General features: G+C 41.4%; 1 pseudogene; it reads right to left on the reverse strand.

Annotated features, from left to right (window-relative positions):
* Positions 1–962: 962 nt before the first annotated feature.
* On the reverse strand, positions 963–1,499 carry LOC116888262 (annotated as a pseudogene).
* Between the last annotated feature and the right edge of the window lie 5,630 nt (positions 1,500–7,129).

Below are 7,129 nucleotides of genomic sequence, written 5' to 3' on the forward strand. Positions count from 1 at the left end.
GTGAGAGGAGAACATGATCAGTTTTTAGGTTTGTGGTGGGGGGAGGAGAACTGAAGCCCTAAGGGCCAGAAGAAAGCATGGAAACAGGCAACCTTGGAAGAGAGGAAGTTGGGAAGACCATCCAAAATGTATCAGAGACTTGGGAAATGAGAGGCTATTAGGACTCAAGGTGGGGGACACCTTAGATAAAATGCCCTACAGTGCAGAGAGGGAAGACATTGAGCCCACCTCCAGCAGAAACACAGGGCATCAAGTAAGGGATAGAGTTGCCATTCCACAGTCAAAACTCTGACCTTTCTGAAGAAAATTCTTCCTTTCTGAAAGAAACCCCAAGAGACTGGAGGCCCCACATGGACCCTAACCTGTCACATGGACCTGATATGTCAAACCCAAACAAGGTGATTCCAAAGTCAGAATTGTAATCAAAATCAAAATGGCTACCTACACAAAAAGAAAAATTCAGTCTCTTTGGCCCTATTCCCATGAGATGGCAAGCCACAGCAAAAACTGGGATTTTTATTAAGAAATCCCTGAGCCAATCACTATACTTCTTGGTCCAAAAGCAGCTGTGGAGCAGACTCCCCTTATGCAAATAGCTTATCACATGCCCTTGACCACTGAGGTCAACCAAGGCTATTGGGTCCTGGGTCCCTGTCTTAGGCTCTCTCTCTCTCTCTCTCTCTCTCTCTCTCTCTCTCTCTCTCTCTCTCTCTCTCTCTCTCTCTCTTAGAGCTCTCTCTCTCTCTCTCTCTCTTTCTCTCTCTTCCCTGTCTTAGGCTCTCTCTCTCTCTCTCTCTCTCTCTCTCTCTCTCTCTCTCTCTCTCTCTCTCTCTCTCTCTCTCTCTCTGACACCAGCCTCCCAAAGCTAGACCTGAATCAAACCACTCACTACCATAGCTTAGCATCCAAGGGCAGTCTGAAAATACAAAACACCAGGCCCAAAAAGCTAGTTGAATGATGTCTTATTGTTTCAAACTGTGCTGGCCCTATCCCAAGAAGTTTCTATTTCTGCCCTAGCTTTGGTGGTGGTAGGCTTCCCACTCCTCACGGTACTTTGTCTGCAGAAGTGCAGCCTTCTCTTCACAGGGAATTGTGTCCACATCAGCAGACATGGACCACATCTTTCTGGCAGCCTTGGCCATCTCCACCACTGTCCAGTTTGGGTTCTCTTTCTTCTGTTGGTCAAAGTCATCCAGGGAGAAGAGCAGGAGTGAGGATGGGGGCTTCCAAGGTGCCATGTCATCCCTCCTTCTCTTCCTTCTGGTTCCTGTGTAATTTCTCAGTTCATCCTTGTACCAATCTTTGTGAAGCTTGGCTAGGGCTTCATACTTTGCCTTTTTTGAGATCGATCTCTATTTTTCTGAAAACTTTCTAGAAAGTTCTGCAAAGTCACGGTACGTGTTTGGCTGTTGCTCATTCGTTTGTTTTCTGAAATCCAGCATAAACTGGATGTAAGAAGAGACATTCACCTAGGATGTTAGTTGATCTTCTTTTCCCATATTTATAAAAGTATGAATTCTGTTGCTGGATCCTGCTGATTTGAATAGTAGAGATTTCTCTCTCTTCACCCCAGGAGCAATCTAGAAAGTGCCCTACTTATGGTGAAATTTTCCCTCTGTGTGCCTCAGCCAGGGCCCAGCATTTTCAGTGCTGGTGGGCATTGTTGGGTCAAAGAAGGCAAATTGTGATGTCATCCCTGAGCTGACCAATGGCAGCCAAGCTCAATCATTTATAGGTAGACCCTCTTTTTTTTTTTTTTTTAAGATTTATTTACTACATATTAGTATACTCTAGGTGTCTTCAGACACACCAGAAGAGGGCATCAGATCTCATTACAGATGGTTGTGAGCCACCATGTGGTGACTGGAATTTAAACTCAGGACTTTCAGAAGAGCAGTCAGTGCTCTTAACCACTGAGCCAACTTTCAAACCCCTAGGTAGGCCTCTTTAGTGGTTGGTTTTTCCAGGGCCTTTCTCTTTTATCTCTAAGGAATGATAAAGACTTATCTGACCCTTATTAGAATTGCTACTAGCATTGGGTATCAGGCCCTGACTGGTCTCATTGGGAGAGGATTGTCAAATCCTGTAGAGAATTGATGCCACAGGGAAGGGGGTGCCTGGGGCTATAGAGCTCCTTTTCAGTTGAAGGGGAGGGGGAATGAAGAACTCTGGAACAGGGACTGGGGGTAAAAATGAAGCAGGTAATGATCAAAATATCATGGCCCCTGTGCTGGCTCAGTAATGCATTGTAATGCCTAGGCTGACGTGTATACATCTCCTGTATGTTTTTCTGTATGATTTCCCCCTTTTTGTATGTTTCTGTTATTAGAAAGATTTCTGTGTTTGTTCTGTAGTCTTGAAGCACTGGGGAGGGAACTCCAGGCACTATATATGCTAGTCAAGGACTGTACCCCTGAGCTGTATCTCTAAACCCCATTAGAGAAGTTCATAAACAAATGCACTGAGGTGGGATTTTGAAAGGCAGACAGAAATCTATAGGCAATTTTCAGCATGCGCGCGCGCGCACACACACACACACACACACACACACACACACACACACACACACCTGGCCCATATGTGCAGACTCTACATGTGATCTGAGCCTGTGAAGAATCAATCAAAGTTTCCATGCATCCTACAATTTCTGTTGTATGATGTGTTTCCTTACTACAAATTATGGGACATCTTCCCCTCTCAACCAAAAAAAATTCAAACTTCAGCCTGAGATATCAAGCAACTAACTTACTCTACAGAGATTGTTCACCAGCTCCTATGATATGTGCTTTCAAATGCTAGGCACAAATGCTCTCTTTTCCAGAAAGTGATGGGGTTGCCATCCCACAACCAAACATTTTCACACAGCAGTTTCTGCATGTGCCTGGAGCTGGAACTGCTCCCACAGCTCTCTGTAGACAACTCCCTTGTGGGTGAGAGCTAGACTCTCAGAAGTGCAGGCAATCCTGAGAGCTTAGGGGAGAGTACCACTTCTGCTCACATTCTGGGACCAAGAAAAACCTTCCTAGTGCCCTCTGGATACAGTAACCTAAGAATAGTCAGGGGCAGGACTATTCCTGTTTCTTCCCATAAGAAGGGCCTTTCGAAATCCCAGTGGATTGGAGAGCTGACACATCTGAGAGAAGAGATAAGTCCAACACTTTTGCCCCAAGTGACACTCCTGAAGGCTTCAGGTCACACAAATCTAGGAGCATCTCTCTGTTCCCAGATCCAGCTGAAAGGAAATAGGTCTACATGACTGCTGACACACTGGCTTACAGGAGAGTCAAGCCACTGTCAGAGACAGCAAGACAAGCCAACACCAGAGAAAACGTGATGGCGAGAGGCAAGCACAGGAACGTAAGCAACAGAAACCAAGACTACAGGGCAATGCCAGAGCCCCGTTCTCCTACCAAAACAAATACTAGATATCACAACACACCAGAAAGGCAAGATTTAAAATCACATCTCATGATGATGATAGAGAATTTTAAGAAGGGTATAAATAACAGGACAACACAGGTAAACAAGTAGAAGCCTTTAAGAGGAAGGAGAAAAATCCCTTAAAGAATTACAGGAAAACACAATCAAACAGGTGAAGGAATTGAATAAAACCATCCAGGATTTAAAAATGGAAACATAAACAATAAAGATAGCACAAAAGGAGAGAACTCTGGAGATAGAAAACCTAGGAAAGAGATCAGGAGTCATATATACAAGTATCACTAACAGAATTCAAAAAATAGAGGAGAGAATCTCAGGGGTAGAAGATACCGTAGAAAACATCAACACAACGATCAAATACAATGTAAAACACAAACAGCTCACAACCCAAAACATCCAGGAAATACAGGACACAATGAGAATATCAAACATAAGCATAATAGGTACAGAAGAGAGCAAATACTCCCCACTTAAAGGGCCAGTAAATATATTCAATAAAATTATAGAAGAAAATTTCCCTAACCTAAAAAAGAGATGCCCATAAACATACAAGAAGCCTGTAGAACTCCAAATATATTGGACCAGAAAAGAAACTCCTCCTGTCACATAATAGTCAAAACACCAAATGCACAAAACAAAGAAAGAATATTAAAAGCAGTAAGGGAAAAGGTCAAATAACATATAAAGGCAGACCTATCAGTATCACACGAGACTTCTCACTAGAGACTATGACAGTCAGAAGATCCTGGACAGATGTCATACAGACCTTAAGAGAACATAAATGCCAGCTCAGGCTACTATATCCAGCAAGACTCTCAATTAACATAGATGGAAAAACCAAGATATTCCATGAAAAAACATATTAACACAATATCTTTCTACCAATCCAGCCCTTCAAAGAATAATAGATGGAAAACTCCAACACAAGGGGGAAAACTACACCCTAGAATAACCATGAACATAATCTCCTTGCAAGGAAACCAAAAGAAGAACTATAATACCACCTCTAACAACGAAAATAACATGAAACAACAATCACTATTCCTTAATATCTTTTAATATCAACGGACTCAATTCCCCAATAAAAAGTCATAAACTAACAGACTGGATATGTAAAGAGGACCCAGCATTTGCTCCATACAGGAAACACACCTCAGAGTCAAAGACAGACACTAATTTTCCAAGCAAATGGTACAAAGAAAAAAGCTGGAGTAGCCATTACAATACCGAATAAAATCGACTTTCAACCAAAAGTTGCCAAAAACAATAAGAAAGAACACTTCATATCCAACAAAGAAAAAATACAGCAAAATGAACTCTCAATCCACAATATCTATGCTCCAAATTCAAGAGCACCTATATTCATAAAAACAAAAAACAAACAAAAACAAACAAACAAACAAAAATGTACTAAAGCTCAAAGCACACATTGCACTGTACAAAATAGTAGTACGAGGTTTTAACACCCAACTTATCAATGGACAGATCATAGAAGCAGAAACTAAACAGAGACATAGAGAAACTAACAGAAGTTATGAAACCAATGGACTTAACATGTATTTATAGAACATTTCATCCTAAAAATAAAGAATATGCCTTCTTCTCAGCACCTCAGGATGCCTTCTCCAAAATTAACCATATAATTGGTCACAAAACAGGCCTCAATACATACAAGGAGATTGACATAACCCCATACATCCTAACAGATCCCAACATACTAAAGCTGATCTTCAGTAACAACAATAAGGAGAGAAAGCCCACATATATATGGAAGATCAAAAACTCAGATGACAACAGATGCTGGTGAGGATGTGGAGAAAGAAGAACATTACCCCATTGTTGGTGGGATTGCAAACTGGTACAACCACTCTGGAAATCTGGAGGTTCCTCAGAAACTTGGACTTTGCACTACCTGAGGACCCAGCTTTACCACTACTCATCATATACCCAAATGATGCTCCAAAATACAACAAAGACACATGCCCCACTATGTTCATAACCTTATTTATTATATCCAGAAGCTGGAAAGAATCCAGATGCCCTTCAATATAGAAATGGGTAAAGAAAATGTGGTACATCTACACAATGGAATACTACTCAGCTATAAAAAACAATGACATCATGAAATTCATAGGCAAATGCATGGAACTAGAAAATGCCATCCGGACTGAGGTAACCTAATCACAAAACAATACACATGGTATGCACTCACTCCATCAACCTAAACAATATTGATCAAGTCAAGAAGTGCATGCTGACAGGAGCCTGATATAGCCAGCTCCTGAGAGGCTAAGCCAGAGCTTGACAAATATAGAGGTGAATGCTAGCAGTAAACCACTGAACTGAGAACATGGTCCCAGTTGGAAGAATTAGAGAATGGATTGAAGGAACTGAAGGTCTTGCAATCCTATAGAAACAACAATACCAACCAACCAGAGTTCCCAGGGACTAAAGCACTACCCAAAGGCTACACATGGACTGACCCATGGTTTCTGCTACATATGTAGCAGAGGATGACCTTGTTGGGCACCAATGGGAGGAGAAGCATTTGGTCAGGCCAAGGCTGGACCCACCAGTGTAGGGGAATGGCAAGGTGGGGAGGTAGAAAGGGGGGTATTTTGGGAGGGGGAACCCCCTATAGAAAAAGAGTGGATGGAACAGAGGACTTTTGGATGAGAAATCATGGAAGGGTATAATTTTGAAATATAAATAAAAATCATCCATTAAAAAATTAAAGTTGTCATGCCATTTGTCTTGTGCTTATCTGAGTCATCTCCCCAGCACTTAGCTCTGCCCTGCAGTTATACCCAGGCTTGGTTGGCACAGTGACACAGACTCGACTCCCACAGTTTTACTTGCATGCTAGCAGTTATTTCCAGCACTACCCACCAAATCCTCAACAGAAACAACCTCTGTTCTGATGTGTTCTGGACAATGCAAGTGGCTGCTTCTCTTATTCAATAAACGCACTTCAAGAATGTCGCCTTGAAAAAAAAAGTTGTCATGCCATGCTCATAATTGTGGTTCATATACATCATAACCAGGTAGTACTGCTGATTGTTTTCCTCCTTTAAAATCTTTTATGCTGCCTTACAGTACCATGAAATCTAGTCCTCAGGGAAAAGACATCCAGGTTAGCGGCAGCTCAGGAGCCTATGGGCCAGGTGTCTGAAATACATGATATCTTCAGCAATATGGATTTACCTACTACACCTTGGAGGTAACCAAGGGCAATAGCAGTTCTCTGTATGTTTTAGGTGTCTATTAGTCAACCTTGACTCAAAAGAATACTTGCTATGCCTGGTGTTGGGGTCAACACAACAAAAGTTAGGTGGTCTTTGACACTTAGAACAAGCATTATCAACCCAGATGAGAAAATTTTATTTATATATATTACACACAGAATTATATGTGTGTTTCATATTATTAGGTAAAAGTTACTAGTATGATTCCTTGAAATTTCCAGACATATTTAGTGTTATTTTAACTTCTTCTCTCCTTATTCTATATTATTTCTTCTCTTTCCTCTGTTAGGGCCCATCTTCCCTATCTCCTTTATTAACATCAGGAATTTTTAAGAAAAAAAGATATATGCAAAATCATAGGCAGAACTGCTAAGCCACTATCTTGTTTTTGGCTATCTTATAAGCCCAAGTGAGGTACTAATGCTTTTTTACAAATTTGTATT

The sequence above is a fragment of the Rattus rattus genome, chromosome X, assembly GCF_011064425.1.
Source record: "Rattus rattus isolate New Zealand chromosome X, Rrattus_CSIRO_v1, whole genome shotgun sequence".
Classification (NCBI taxonomy): Eukaryota; Metazoa; Chordata; class Mammalia; order Rodentia; family Muridae; genus Rattus; species Rattus rattus.